The following is a 16,385-nucleotide window of genomic DNA, read 5'->3' as shown; positions in this document are numbered from 1 at the left end:
AGTGATGTCTATAGCACAAACCTTTGAAGGGCTAAGACATAAAGGGGAAATTCCTCAAACTACCACCCTGGATTTCAGAATCCATAACATTAATCCCGGGGATTTGGTGATGATTAAGTCATGGAGAGGTCAGTCTCTAACTCCCCAGTGTGAAGGTCCCCTTCAGGTACTGCTCACCACTGAATCAGCCATGCGAACTGCAGAGCGGGGATGGACTCAGTGCAACAGAGTCAATGGCCCAGTAGAAGAACCCAAAGAGTGGACTGTAACATCCAGGCTGGGTGAAACAAGATTGACTCTCAAGCAGAGACTGAGAGACAACCAGGAAAACACCAAGACGCCCAAAAAGTAGAGTCAAGCTTCCACCAACCAGCTTGAGAACTGTTTTCCTGTTTTAATGGGTGAGAATTACCAGCATTTGTTGAGGACAAGTACACAACAGACAGTAAAAGGTAATGGGACAGCTTCTTCAAGAAAATAAGACAAAGGAAGGAGGGCAAGACCGGGTTGGCCCCTTTTTTTGCTACCAAGAAGGCTCCATAGCCCTGCTGTGGGTAGCAACCCCATAGGCATGGTAAGGTAGGGACAAAAGGCCATACCAGACCTCTATCATTCCTCAGCTGTCTTTTAATTCAACAGGGACTGGAGGGCAGGACCGAGTTGGCCTCTGTACTCACCCCTAAGATACACCAGCTATGGGTAGCAGACACATAGGCATGGTAGATGGGAGTCAAAGCCATACTGGACCTCTGGGATGCCCTTTTGCCCATTCCAAATGAGTGTGTCTAAGGAAAACCTGAGATTTTTTTTCTCCTGTTGCCACTGTCCTTGCCCATATCAACAGATGCTGGTATGACTCATTCAAAAGTGAGAGAAAATTTTGAATCAATTGTTTAAAAATATTACTTATAGAAAAAGAAAAGGAGAGTTTGTTATAGATGAGTAATCCTATGGCTGAGTCTCACAATTAAGCGGTGAATATTAAATATATGTTCAGAGAAGTTTAGTAGATGTATAGTTATCCTTCCCCTCCCCCTTGCATTGTTATCACAGGATGGCCTCAGTAGTTGGGGCATTTGGGAGGGTTGGCTTGTTACTATGGCAGCACCTGACCTCCAATCAAGGTGTGAGACAGTGATCTCCACCACTGGACAGTGAAGAAGGGGTTGATTGACAAGACTTTGGGAGGGGCTAGAGGTATAAAAGACAGAACATCCATTTTGTGGATGCGCACACAGTGACTGAATTCTTTGCTTCTGGTGCTGCATTCTTTTTTTTATTCAGTCTTTGGTTGTATTTTGATAAGATCTTAATAAAACATTTACATTTTTGAAAGTGAAAATTGTTTCTCATATGCGGTTGGAGAATGTGGGGCAAGGTTGTCCACAATGGATCACCTCTCAAGGTATAACTTCTCTGACCTGGCCAGACCTCCTTAGGAGTGGCCCTACATCAATATCAAGCACAGAATGCTGCAATTACCTCTTCTCTAGAGAACAGTAATAAAATACTCTCTTTAAAATAGGATTACATATTTCTTAGAAGCTTATTGAAATATTTCTCCATAACTGTTAAAGGAAAAGTTCCTGCTGAACTGAACTAGACCAGAGGGAAATCAAGGCAGAGCCATGGTTTGTCAGGACTTGCTTGATCCTAATGAGCCCTGTGGTGCATTTGGAGCTGAGCTCTTGAACCTCAGGGCCGGAGAGGAGATTGCACAAACCTTTCCAGGAATCGAAGTCAGAAGAAAACCCCAAGGTGTCTCAAAGCATGAATGGGTCCAACTGAGCTCCATCCCCAACACAGGCTCCTCATGGACTCCATGGAGGAGAGAATTGGAGGCCAGGATGGCACAAAATCCGCTCAGAGATTCAGAGTGGAAAGAAAAATCCAAAGTACCTTAAAAAACCTTGAGTATCTCAAGCACAATAATGACTTCTATTGAGTGTCAATGCAAAGCTCTCAAGGGACTTGTTAAAGCAGATAATTGAAGGCCGTGATTGCACAAACCTCTCAGAGATTCCAAGGCAAAAGCCAAACCCAAAGTCCTCTGAAAAACCTGCAGTCCCTGCAGGGAGCATGAAGGAGCCCCCAGGGCCATGGCTGAGCAAGGCTCCCCAGGGACTCCTTCCAGCAGATCCTTGAGGCCACTGGGATGTGGGCTAGGGGGGGATGCTGAGGGCAGGACAAGGGGCTGACAGTGCCCAGCCTGGCTGGGGCTGGGCCAGGAGGCCCCAGGGCCTCAGGACAAGGGGTCTCCTCACAGCCCTTGGTGGCACAGACCCTGCTGTGCCCCAGGGCACCAAGACTTGGCTTTTCTTTGTCCCCACCTGTCATCACTGCCTGCACTTCTCTGCTCTGCCTGGGGCCTGGGGACACTTTCTCAGTCGTGTCCCTCAGTGGGACCCATTAAAAGTCCAAGAAACTTTGGAGTTGGATTCAGCCTTGGAGTTCTGGAGAGGCTTCTTCAGCTCCCTCTCAGGGACTGATGTTCAGGGCCTGAGCACAAAGGCCCAGAGGCTCATTAAAGTCCTTGTGCTGTGTCTGTGCTGCTGAGCTGGGCTGGGCTCCTGGCACAGAGGCAGCTCCTGGTCACCAAGAAGAGCTTCAAAAGCACATTTCTCTTGATGAGCAGCTCTTCTGCCAGCCCAGCAGGGCTGGGGCACTGCCTGCAGCCAGCCCGGGCACAGCACAGAGGCACAGAGGGGTTCAATCAGTCAGGGCTGGGAAGGTGCTGAGAAGTGCCTGGGGCACAATCACTGCCAGCCCTTGGCACAGGAACCTCTGGCTGCAGGACAATGCAGCTACAGCTCCTGGAGCCATCTCCTCAAGCTGGAACATCCCAATGCCTACAGACCCTGTGAGTCCAACTCTGAGTATTTCTGGTGCAGGGGAGGTGAAATGCTCATGAAGCTCTGACACGCTGAGGGGTTCTGATTGGTCATAGAATATTTCCAAGACAAGGAATTTGTAAAAATTGAGGAAATTTCCAAAGACTTTTCACTGAGTTTCCTACTATTGGACAATGGCAGGGAAGGGAAGATAAATATTAAATGTTGATTATGAATTCTTTCTTATGAATTTTGACGTGTGCCTTAGAAATCCAAACTGTTTCTTTTTAGTGATCAGTAGGAGATCCCTAATGTGCTTTCAGCCACTCTACCCATGGCCAGCAGCAGCATCCCCTTTGCTGGAGCCATCAGGCTCAGTCTGAGCTGTCCTTTCTCCAAGCTGCAAACAGAACCTGCCCCCAGGCAGTGCCCTGCAAACAGGCAGGGTTCTGTAGGGCCAAGGAGAGGGCACAGAGATTTGGGCTCTGTGAGTGCTGGCAGGGAGAGATCAGGCACAGGGAAACACCTGCAGGAGGAAAATCTGCAGGAAGCAGAGAGAAGATCAGGCAATGAGAGAAAACAAAGCCCAGCAATGCTGTGGCAGGGAGAGTTTAGAGATGCCCACAGGATCCCCTCCATGCAGCCCCTCCCTCTGAACAAGCCCCCTCCCTCCTGTGCCCCAGCCAAGCCTCTGCCCTCAGGGCCGGGGCTCCAAGGCGTGCAGCCCCTCCTGTGCAGGCAGAGCTGCAGCAGAGCCGTGGGGCAGCTCTGCAGCCCCGGGCCCAGTTCCCTCTGCAGAGCACAGGGCTGGGAGCAGCTGCCCGGCCCTGGGGGCTCTGGCAGGGGGCACAGCTGGCTCAGGGTGACGCTGTCCCCAGTGCCCGGCTCTGGGCAATGCTGTCAGTGCAGCCAGGGAAGGAGCTGCATCTCCCTTCATCCAGTGCCATCAGAAGGACACTTGGAAGTCTCCCTGAGATTTCAGTCCAAGCTGGGAGCTTCAATGCAGGGTGCAAACCTGTCCTAGAGCATCTCTGAGTTATAAGACTGATGGGGAAAGGCAGAGGTGTTGTGACACTGAAAATGCTTCTGGGTTGGTGAAATGAGCAACGTGAGTCCTTGGCTACAAATGTGGAGCTGGGCTCTGGTGGAAACATCTGCTCTCAGCAGTACCTGGGGGTTTGTAAGACAAACTTGGGAGTGTGAACATCCTCCATTTGAGAAAAGTGAATGCCCACAAAAACTCCAAACAGAATGAAGGGACAAACCATCTCCCCTCGCTCTCTACTCATCATCTTGACACAGAGAATTCACTCTGTTCTCCCAGAGGGCAAAAATAATGCTTAGGGTTTCTGATATCCAAGAATACCAGGAGACACATGGGGGGAGATTAAAAAGAAAACCATGCCCATGTATGTTAAAGCGGATGGTATATGAGAAATGGCTTTGATTTTGGTTACCAGTATCTCTTCCAACTCTTCACTGTCCTTTTCTCCATGAACAGGTGCCCATGTGCAGCCCCAGCAAATGTCCAACAGCGGCTGCATCAGGCACTTCCTCCTGCTGGCATTGGCAGACATGCGGCAGCTGCAGCTCCTGCACTTCTGCCTCTTGCTGGGCATCTCCCTGGCTGCCCTCCTGGGCAATGGCCTCATCATCAGCGCCGTAGCCTGCGGCCACCACCTGCACACGCCCATGTTCTTCTTCCTGCTCAACCTGGCCCTCGCTGACCTGGGCTGCATCTGCACCACTGTCCCCAAAGCCATGCACAATTCCCTCTGGGGCACCAGCAACATCTCCTACATTGGATGTGCTGCTCAGCTCTTTTTCTTTCTCTTCTTCATTTCAGCAGAGTTTTCCTTGCTGACCATCATGTGCTACGACCACTACGTGTCCATCTGCAAACCCCTGCACTACGGGACTCTCCTGGGCAGCAGAGCTTGTGCCCACATGGCAGCAGCTGCCTGGGCCAGTGCCTTTCTCTATTCCCTGCTGCACACGGCCAATACATTTTCCCTGCCCCTGTGCCATGGCAATGCCCTGGGCCAGTTCGTCTGTGAAATCCCACAGATCCTCAAGCTCTCCTGCTCCAAATCCTACCTCAGGGAAATTGGGCTTCTTGGTGTTAGTGGCTGTTTAGGTCTCGGTTGTTTTGTGTTCATTGTTTTCTCCTATGTACAGATCTTCAGGGCTGTGCTGAGGATCCCCTCTGAGCAGGGATGGCACAAAGCCTTTTCCACCTGCCTCCCTCACCTGGCTGTGCTCTCCCTGTTCATCAGCACTGCATTGTTTGCCTACCTGAAGCCCCCCTCCATGTTCTCGCCATCCCTGGATCTGGGCCTGTCAGTTCTGTACTCAGTGGTGCCTCCAGCCCTGAACCCCCTCATCTACAGCCTGAGGAACCAGGAGCTCAAGGCTGCAGTGTGGAGACTGATGATTGGATGCTTTCAGAAACATTAAACTGCTGGCCAGTTTCTGCAAATCACTTGTATTAAAACTAATCCTTGGTACTTCTTGTTGGTTGGTTATAGGTGTTTTTTCCTTTGTTTCAATTTTTAAACTATTTTCCACAAAGAAATGTCATTCTAGGTGCCATTTCTCATTTTGTTTCTCTCCACGTTCCCTGTGGCCACAGACTGTGTCAATGAGGGGCTGTGCTCTTTGTGGCTTTAAAGGAACGAAAGGATCTCCCAGCAAAGTTTTCTGCAGAGATGCCCTTTTGTTGCCTTCTCTGGAGCTGCAGCAGCAATGTCTGTGGGCAGAGCTGGGGGCAGATCAGTTCTGGCCCAGGAGCTGTGCCCAGCAGCAGCAGCAGCACTTGGTGTTGCCAGTGCTGCTGCCGTGGCCCTGCCCCGCTGCCCTGGTGGCCCTGGTGTTGCTGCAGGGCCTGAGTGCTCTCGGGGCTGGGCACAGCCCTGGGGGTGGCAGTGCCGGGGCTGCAGCAGGGACAGGCCATGGGCACTGCTGGGGCAGCGCTGACGCCTCAGGCCAGGCCCTGGGGGCTCCAGGCTCCTTGCCCAGGCTCTCTCAAGAACACGGCCAGGCCAATGCTCAGCACAGAAAACCCCCGTGAGCAGCCCCAGGCTGGCTGTGGGCAGGCTGGGGGCAAACAGCATGGCTGGGGCTCTGCAAGGGCCCTGGGGGAGATGGGAAGGAGCAGCAGAGCAGGGGCTGATCCATCCCCAGTGCACTGCACAGCCCAGGGCAGAGTCCCAGAGCGTCCTCATGCAGCTGCCAACAACATCCCCCCTCTGCAGCTCTGGCCTCTCCCCCAGCTCACACAGGTGGCCCATCCTTGCAGGCACAGACACGGCAGCACTGGCTCAGCAGCCCCTGTTTGCATTGCCCACAGCAGGGGGAGCACCCCCATGCTGTTGCTGTGGGGACATGAACCTGAGGGAGCACAAATGCCATCAGCCCCTGGGGCCAGTAAGGGCTGGGGGACACCAGGGAAACCACTCAGCTTTGTCCTGGCCTCTGCAGTCAGCCAGAAAGTTTGTCCCCATCAGCTGGGAGTTTCCTGTGCCACTGCAGACGCTGTTGCTCAGAGCCAGGGCTGTCTGACAGCCACCCCCAAACTGCCCTCAACATTTCCTTTGTGCCACCTTTGCTTTCTTTAATCTTTCTGCTGCAAATTTCTTCCTCTTGCCCAGCCCTGTTCCCTCCCCTGCAAACAGCCCATCCCTGGTTGCCCTTTCCTCTCTGGCCCCACTCCCCATTGCAGTTCCTGACTTGGCACCATGGGAACGTCCCTTGGGAAGCAGGATCATCCTACAAGTGCTGCAGGAATGTCCTGCAGGCTCCTGCAGTGCCTGGTGCTGCTCCCTTGCCAGAGGCACCCCAGGCCAGGGGGACACACCTGGGCTGCTGTGTCTGGCTCTGGGGCTCCCTGTTCTGGGCAATGAGGAGGAGCTGCAGAGGCTCTGCAGGACTGACAGGATGGGCTTTGGGGCTGCCAGGAGAAGCTGAGGGACCTGGGCTGCTGGAGCTTCTGAAGAGGAGGCCCAGGGCTCATCCTGCAACTTCCCCAAAGGTGGTTTCAGAGAATCCCAGAATCAGCAAGGTTGGAAAAGACCTTGGAGATCATCAAGTCCAACCTGTGCCCGGACACTGCCTTTTCTCTTTTCTCCCCTGAGCCTCCTCTTCTCCAGGATAAACAACCCCAGCTCCCCCAGCCACTCTTCACAGGACTTGTGTTCCAGACCCCTCCCCAGCCTTGTTGCCCTTCTCTGGACATGCTCCAGCCCCTCCAGGTCCTTCCTAAATTGGGGGCCCCGAAGTGGACACAGCACTTGAGGTGCTGCCCAACCAGTGCTGAGCACGGGGGAAGAATCCCTGCCCTGCTCCTGCTGGCCACACCATTCCTGATCCATAGGAGCCATTGGCCTTCTTGGCAACCTGGGCACACTGCTGCCTCATGTCCAGCCTGCTGTCCATCAGTCCCTGCAGGTCCCTTTCTGCCTGGCTGCTCTCCAGCCACTCTGTCCCCAGCCTGTGGTGCTGCAGGGGTTGTTGTGGCCAAAGTGCAGGACCCAGCACTTGGACTTGTTAAACATCACCTTGTTGGATTTGGGCCCTGCATCCAGCCTGTCCAGGGCCCTGTGCAGAGCCCTCCTACTCTCCAGCAGATCAACACTGCCAGATGACTTGGGGTCACCATGGTTCCATGAGGCCCCAGAGTGTCTCAGTGGTCTCCATGATTCCATGAGGCCTCCCAGTGTCACAATGTCCTTTTGGTTCCATGGGACCCCTTGGTGTCACAACGTCCCTTGGATCCTTGGGTCCTGCAGTGTCACAATGGTGATGTGGTCCCCCAAGGCCCTGCAGTGTCACAATGGATCCTTGGTTCCATGAGGTCTGGCAGTGCAGCAATGCTCTCCTTGGTTCCACAGTGTCACAATGGCCTCTTGGTCCCAAGGGCCACCACAGTGTCAAACATGTTTCCTTCATGCCAGGAGTCCCTGAGGAGCAGCCCTGGCCCCTTGGTTCCATGGGGCCCTGCAGTGTCACAATGGCCCCACCATGACACCAGGCCCTGCTCTGTCACAATGCTCTGCATGGCTCCACAAGGCCCTGCAGGGTCACAGTGGCCTCTTGGCTCCATGAGGCCTAGGAGTGCCACAGTGAATTCCTTGGTGCTACAGTTTCACAATGGAGCCCTGGTGACACAAGATCCTGCAGTGTCCCCAGGGACCCTTGGTTCCATGGGGCACCAAAGTGTGACAATTGTTCCCTCAGTTCCCAGAGTCCTTGCAATGGAGCAATGGCCCCTTGATTCCATTGTCCCCAGGCTCTCCCAAGGGTCTCCTTGGTTCCTCAGTGTCACAATGGCCCCTTGGTTCCACAAGGCCCTGCAGTGTCACAGTGGCCTCTGTGGTTCCAGGAGGACCCAGACTGTCACCATGGACTCCTTGCTTCCATCCAGCCCCACAGTGTCACAATGGCGCCTTGGCTCTGTGCTGCCATGTCGCACACAGTGTCACCATGGTCCTCTTAGTGCCACCAGGCCCTGCAGTGTCACAATGGCTCCTTGCTTCCCCAGGGCCCTGCAGGGTCACAATCATCAGAGAATCAGCCAGGCTGCAAAAGACCTTGGAGAGCATCCAGCCCAACCTGGGACCCAACACCACCTTGTCACCTAGGCCATGGCATTGAGTGCCACATCCAGTCTTTCCTTAAACACTTCCAGGGATGGGGACTCACCCACATCCCTGGGCAGACCATGCCATTGCCCCATCACCCTCTGTGTGAAGAATATTTCCTAATGTCCAGCCTAAATGTCCCCTGGTGCAGCTGAAGGCTGTGTCCTCTTGTCCTGTCACTGTTCCCTGGGAAAAGAGCCCAACCCCCACCTGGCTGCACCCTCCTGTCAGGGAGTTGTAGAGAGTGATGAGGTCTCCCCTGAGCCTCCTCCTCTCCAGGATAAACAACCCCAGCTCCCTCAGCTGCTCCTCACAGGACTTGTGTTCCAGACCCCTCCCCAGCCTTGTTGCCTTTCTCTGGACACGCTCCAGCCCCTCCAGGTCCTTCCTAAATGGGGGGGCCAGAACTGGACACAGCACTCGAGATGCTGCCAAACCAGTGCACAGCACTGGGGAAGAATCTCTGCCCTGCCCCTGCTGGCCACACCATTCCTGATCCATAGGAGTGCCAGGGGTTGGATAAGGGAAATGGTTGAGAGGGGGTGGGGACAAAGTGTTATTGATTGTGAGCCATGAAGGGTCTTGATTTTTATCTCTTCACACAGCATTAGGAGGTGCTGGGGTCAATATCAATTGGAAATTGCTGATACCAATCTATAAAAGGAAAAGAAAACTTAAACAGGCAAAACAATTCTCTCCGCATTATTTTCAATATAGCATATTCACTTTGAATACACTTCTGAAATATGTCTAATAAACCACAGAAGACTTGAAAACTTCAATTATTCCCATGGGCTTTTCTTGTTCAGGGGTTTCAAACAAATATTTATGAGCTTTTCTCACTGAATTCCTGAAGTGAAGAGCTCAAAAAAGACAAGGCCTCTGGAGTAGTGAAATTCATCAGCAACCTCCAAATGGCTGAGGATCCATGCCCATGAGAGCAGCAATGAACAGAAATGGGCACAGCTTTGTGGCTGCCCCAGCTTTGGCATGGGCCCTGGGCCTGGAGCAGGAGCAGCTCTTGAGGGCCCCAAGGCCGCGGCTCTTGTGCTGCCCTGCCCAGATGGGATGGCAGCAGGGGCTGCAGAGCTCTCAGCACCTCAGCCCGAGGGGAACAGGGCAGCCAGGGAGCCTCCTTTGGCCTTGGCCAAGCACCTTCCCCCATGGCTGGGGCTGCGTCCTGTGGCAGCTGCAGCTGCTGCTGTGCCCTTGGCAGGGGCTGAGGCCGTGGGGCCAGTGCCCAGAGCAACCTGGCCTGAGCAGAGCTGTGGGGCCAGAGCCGGCTGGGCTGGGCTGGGCTGGGGAGAGGCCCTTGGTGCTGCCCAGAGCTCAGGGCAGCTGGCAGAGCTTGCAGGGAGCTGGGCTGGGCTCAGAGAGCCCGGCCCAGAAACCATCAGTGTCCATCTCAGCCTGGCTGAGCGTGCAGGGCCAGGACTCAGGCCAGGCCTTGTGGGGCAGGGCCAGCGCCTGTGCAAGGCATTGCAAACAGGCAAGTGGCCCAGAGAGGAGGCTGCTCTGTGCCCTTGGGGGCATGGACAGAGCAGGGAGGGGGCCCAGGACATTTGTCAGCACCAGCCTCTGTGCCCAGCCCTTGGCAGCCCTGGCTGCTGAGCCCAGCTTTGGCCTGGGCTGAATTTGGCTGTGGCCCAGCTCCATCCTCCTGCGGGGCTCAGGGCCTGTTCCCGGCCATGGCCAGCCCTGGCCGGCCTCTCTGCTGGCCCAGAGGCCAGCACAGCCCGGGGCAGGGCTGTCTGTGCAGCCCCACAGGTGCCACGGGCTCTGCAGGAGCTGGCAGAGGCTGCCCAGCAGGGAGGCCATGGGGTACAGAGCCCCAAGGCTGCTGTGGGCACCACGGCACAGGGGCTGCTCCCAGCCGCAATGCTCCTGGCCTGGGCTGGGCCTGCACAGGGGCTGGGCCACCATGGCTGGGCCAGCACAGGGCCACAAAGGGGCCACGCAGCCGCTGCCGGGGCTGACAGCAAGGCCAGGCACACACAAGCAATTGCTGAGCATGGCCTGCACTGGCCAGGCCTGACTGTGCCAAAGGCAGAGCTCAGCTGCCCTTGGGGGCTGCAGCCACAGTCCAGAGCCCAAAGAGCCTCCATGGCTGTGCTGGAGACCAAGGCTGCAAGAGGGAAATGCAGGGCTGCTGTGGGATGGGGAGGGCATTGAATTCCAGCACACACCTCAGCTCTCTGATGATCCTGGCACATGCTAGGCCCTGTTTCAGACTGGAGCAGAGCAGATGTTGATGGGACAGGAACCCTGCAGGGCTGGCAGGGACCTGCAGCTTGCAGGGTGCTCTGCTCTCCCTCAGGTGCTCTTGGACAGATCCAATCCCAGCTGGGCACCTCAGGGCACAAGTGGCACTGCCTGTTGAAGGGCACACAACTGCTGTCTGCCTCGAAATTGGCACAGGTGTTAATACCTGTTGGTTTCATAATACACAAGCAAATTATTTATTATCTGGGTCATTATAGTACTTTTAACAAATGGCAATATTTTTCCGCCAATGTCCTGGTTTGAAAACGACGCGAGTTTTTTGGGATGCTGTGGTCAAACCAATAGGTGCTCAGATTTGAATATTGGCACCTGGTGTGGCCACTGAGGACATGGATACACCTCTGAGAACACAGGGGGTTAAAAGCAGAGAACTCCCAGGGGGAAGCTCTCTTGGGTTCTGTCTGTGAAAGAGGTCAGAGCTGCCCTGCCCGGCTGCGGGCTGGCAGGGGAGGGGAAGCCATGCGGCCGGGTGAGGTAGGCCGGGCCTTGGACAGAGAGGGGAGGTGAAGGCCCCTGCAGGATGGAAGGGTGGAGGAGCACTGAGAGGGAGCAGGCAGCCCCCCCCACCCCCCATGGGGGAGAAAGAGAGAGAGGGAGGGAGGGAGGGAGGGAGGGAGGGAGAGAGAGAGAGAGGGAGAGAGGGAGGGAGGGAGAGAGACAGAGAGACAGAGAGACAGAGTGAGAGAGAGAGCCTGTGCCTGTGCCACCTTAAAATTTGATATCTTGTGCTGCCAGCATGGCTAGGTGAGAAAGAGAAAGGGGGGGAAGGGTGGGGGGATGCAGCGAAAAGGTGCCCAACAGGGCAGCCCTGGGAGTTCTGGACAGGCAGAGCCTGAGATTTTTAACCCTTTTCTTGGATGATGGAAACCTTACAAATGCTCATCCTTGAATGAGAAGAGAGATAGAGATGAGATAAGAGGAAATGGGCCAGGAGAGACGTTTAGAAGACTCTTGGCTGAGAGGAGGTGATGGAGTGGCCTTTGGCTGGACTTTTCTTGTATAGCCATGAACAGAACCATTTTTTTCCTGTGACACAGAGACTGCATCTAGAGGGAGGCAATGGCTTGGAGCCAAGAGAGCATAGTGATGTTATGTGGAGGAGTGTGTGAACAGAGACAACAGGTGAGGAGGGGCAGTGGTGCCCTCCGTCTTCATGGAAGAAGAAGATCTCTGTTCTTGAGACCCCTCGGCCCCAGGGGGTGAATCTGGGGGGGGACAGGTGTCCCAAAAGTGAGAGTCTGTGCTTTTTATGGAACTGGGCAAAGCATCCTTAAAAGGGGAACCCTAGAAGCAGCTCTGGTCCATGTGCAGTGGTGAGAGCACTGGGCATGGAAGGAAGAGGTCATGATGGCAAATGCTCTCCAGGCAGTGCCACGTGTGATATGGAAATACACAAGGTCTCAACTGTGTTTCCAGGGGAAGCCTATGGTACAAGAGGGACTCCTCTCTTCTTGATGAACGGAGAACTGATTATCTAAAGGGTGGTGATGGACTGAGAGTTGGTGATCTGAGGGGTGGTAACTGAATTGAAAGTCCAAGGTTTTGTCTGACTGTGATGTATTGGGAATTTGGTGGGGGGAGGAGGAATGTTTGGAAGGTTTTCATCCTGAGTTCTGTGTGTTTCTTTTATATATTGTAAGTTAATAAAGTTGTTTTTTCCCTTTTATCCCTAAGCTGGAGCCTGCTTTGCTCTATTCCTGGTCACATCTCACAGCAGACACCAGGGAGAATGTATTTTCATGGGGGCACTGGCATTGCGCCAGCGTCAAACCGTGCCACCTTTGTAGCAGATGATTGGCCCGTCTATAACTCAGAGCTCCTCCGCACCACAGGTAAGAGACCCAACCTGGCAGATACTTGGGACAGGTGGACAAAACTGCTGCCCAATGCTCTAGAGCAACCCCAAGAACTGGACCTGTTGGGGTCCTCCAAGGCCACATACTGTGTCAAATTTTACTTTAGATGCCTGAAAAACGATTGGCCAGAAATGGACTGGACCAAAAACACATACCAAAAAGACATATCAGCAATTAACAAAGCCTATAACTATCCCTATGGATAACTATCAGCTATATTGAAAAGCAGTAAATGCAACGCCTTATTACCTATCAAATTTTAACATGGTCTGATTTCTTTAACAAGAAGGCTAACAAATGTGCCATATAAAATGATGCCAGATACAGTCACAAAAAGCTGTTGGGTTGTTCAGCAATATGCTAAATTGCACGTTATTATATTTATTTTCCAGTAACCCGGCACTTTAAAAAGCCTTACTGCATTTCTGTTTCCATGGAATTTGCAGTTACCATGGGTTTTTCTCATAACTGATTTACTTATAATTCTAACATGCTTGTTACAACTTGAATCCCTCCAGTGCACCATCACGCTGTTATTTCACTTTTGGCTTATTCACCTTTAAGTAGTCTTTTTGTGTTAATAACTTTGGACAAAATTACATCATGGCATTATCTATAACTTTTAAGGATGTTCATTTTAATGCTGTTAAATTGAAGCCCAATATTGTAAAGCTCAGTTATCTTCTGTTAAATTAAATAAGGCAAAGGTTTTTTTGTTAAATTTTGGTAGATTTAATTTCTGATAAGTTTCAATATTACTAAGTTTGCACAATGATCTATTCCAGTTTTTATGGGTCCAGTTATGTTTGGTATTACTAGTAATTAACTTTGAGTTCTCTTGAGTGCACTTTTTGTTCTACTAAGGTGATAATGACATTAATTTGAAATCCTTTTAGGGCTGAGTTTACGTTCCTCTTGTTAAGCTCCAGCACTGTCCAAATAAATTTCTGTCAGGTTTGAGTGTTATTTAATCTGAGGTATCATAAATTTTACTAGTGAGCTGTTCAGTGTTTTCTTTGGATGCATTTATTCTGTCATAAATATATCAATCTTTGTATTACTGTTTTTATAGCCAGCTTTTCATTTGCTTTACCATCTTTTGGTGTAATTATCTACAAGAGACGTGTCATTTCAGGATCCTCCTTTTGTTCTCTAGCTGCTTATGTATCTCTCAGACCAGACTACCCCTCTAGCTGGGCTCCACACTGTGGCTCTATGGTTTGACCCAGTGCTGTCTCATCATTTCTAAGTATTTTTCAGAGTTCCAAGAAATGATATCTCAGCTTTGTGGGAAGCCTCCTCTAAACTGATGGTATTGTGACATCTACTCTAAGTAATCAGATGCAGCCCCAATTATTATTACAGAACCACTCCAAGAGTTTGCTGGGTTTAAAGCATCTCTATGCTGAGGGAATTTTGGAGGAGACAGCTATTGCATGGTTCATTAGTCTGTCACCCCTAGACCTTTACTCCTAAGTGCTAATCTCAAGAGCCTTGTTTTAAATGATGTTTAGGGAATTCTCTCCCACTTAGAGCTTGGGTGGTGGCCAGGCCTTAGCTCTACCTGGACGGGAATTTGCCAACAGACCCAGATGTTTTCTGCATCAAAGCTAGATTTGAGTGGCTTTGACTTGGCAATTTGACCCTCTAGACATGACAGTTGAACTCTTTTTAAAGGGAGCTTGGGAATTATTATCTGGAAATAATTCTCCAAGTCCCCACTGAATCGAGGTTTGTCAGCTGTTTGCAGACTCTGGGATGATGGTACATTATTGCAGAGATTGCTATTTACCTAATTCCACCTATGTTGTTAGCTTTGTCTGCTATTTGAAATATTCCTGATTGTTGTATCCAAATTATTCCTAATTGCTCTAAGTTTCTTGTCCACTGCATGTATTATTTTGCTATGATGTTTCTTCATACTCATAACAAAAGGCATGCATCTCATTCTTAAGAAACAATAAAGAAAAGGAATGTATGCCTTAAGAACGTTCAAATAAAGCAATATGTACATGAGAAATTTGGAAAAAAGATCATCACATCTAAATCCCAATTGAGTGTACCACAGTGAAGCCTGATTGATTCATTAACTTCAGGAGAAGATGTGCCTGTGTTTCATCATCCGCAGTTCAAAGCAGTCACCTGTTCATTCCATCAGATACTGATCAGCTCTGAAAAAATGAGGCCCAGTGCAAAGAGAAATAACCTCATCACCTTGCAGCTTTTGCTTCAAAGGTTTCCTTGCAGCCTTTGTGGCCAGAGCAGGAACAGGAGGAGGACTGCCCAGACATGGCTGTGTCTGGAAACTGACAGAGGCATTTTGCCAACAAAAGCCTCCTGGCATCCTCATGGTACAGTGCTCCTACGAACTTTCTTCAGTTATTCCCTGTTCCAGCACCCAGGAGGACATTCAGTGATGTCAAAGATCAACATTTCCAGCTCACAGACTTTCTCATACTTCTCAACTCATTGGAAACAATGGTCATTTCTTTCCATTTCCCTAAGAGACATTGGACATTATTCTTTTGTTTTCTCATGCTGCAAAACTCTGTGTCAATGACTTGATAGAATTTGGTAAGTTTTGTTGATTGTAATTGGTCTTTTATCTATCTTAGCCCCGTATCTAACAGATAACCAGTGATAACCTTGATGAGATAATACCCTCACAAGAGTGAGCTCTTTCAACATCAGAACATAGGAGCCTTTTTTAAATGAACAAAAAGGGGGAGATGTCATAGACAGGTAGAATAATGATAAAAGAAAGGCCATATGAAATCAGGCCTTGTTCTGCCATGTTAATAGCTGGCCTGTCATCTCTTCTGAGTACAGCTAAGCAGTTACAAGTTCCCATGTGAAGCTATTGTGAGAATGAGACTTTGTGACCAATCTATTCTGAGGGTGAAAAACAAATACACCTGCAACAACAAGGGATTTGTCCCATGAGAATCAGTGAAGAGAACAGGTAAACAATACAATAGAGAGATTTGATGCACAAGTAAAATCTATTTTATTAACCAATAATAGAATAACTGGCAAGAAATCTATGAACTAACTAAAGTTGCATACAAGGTCCTTCAAACTGTAAAATGAGTCGTATGAATAAAGAATAAAGAGTTCTCCAGCTCAGCTGGGTCCTCTGGGATTTCAGTTCCCCCCTTCTTTGAGGCTTTGTGTTCCCTCTTCTTTGGGGCTTTGGGTTCCTTCTTCTCTGAGATTTTGGCTTCCTTCTTCTGTAAGATTTTGCTTTCCTTCCTCTCTGGGGCTTTGGTGTCCTTCTTCTCTGATGCTTTGCTTTTCTTCCTTTCTGATGCTTTGCTTGCCTTCTTCTCTGGGGCCTTGGTTTCCTTCTTCTCTGGGATTTTGGTTTCCTTCTTCTCTAATGCTTTGCTTTCCTTCTTCTCTGGAATTTTGGTTTCCTTCTTCTCTGGGGCCTTGGTTTCTTTCTTCTCTGGGATTTTGGTTTCCTTTTTCTCTGGGATTTTGGTTTCCTTCTTCTCTGGGGTCTTGGTTTTCCCCTTCTCTAGTTTTGGAGGTTGCTTCCCCACAGAGACACCCTTCTTTTCCTGCTTCTGCCTCTCTTCATCCTTCTGCCTCTCTTCCGCCTCTAAGGCTTTTGCCTCCTCCTGAAGTTTTTTACCTGACTGCTTCAGCTCCCTTCTGCAGACAAAATAAAACAAAATAGAAAACATGGCTGAGAGTCACCACCAGAAACTTGGGCTCCCTAGTCCTGGATGGCCCTGCACTTCATTCCTTGACCCTGAAGCCATTTCCATGAA

This window comes from Agelaius phoeniceus, unplaced genomic scaffold, assembly GCF_051311805.1.
Source record: "Agelaius phoeniceus isolate bAgePho1 unplaced genomic scaffold, bAgePho1.hap1 Scaffold_225, whole genome shotgun sequence".
Taxonomy (NCBI): Eukaryota; Metazoa; Chordata; class Aves; order Passeriformes; family Icteridae; genus Agelaius; species Agelaius phoeniceus.
This window is presented reverse-complemented; position numbering follows the sequence as displayed.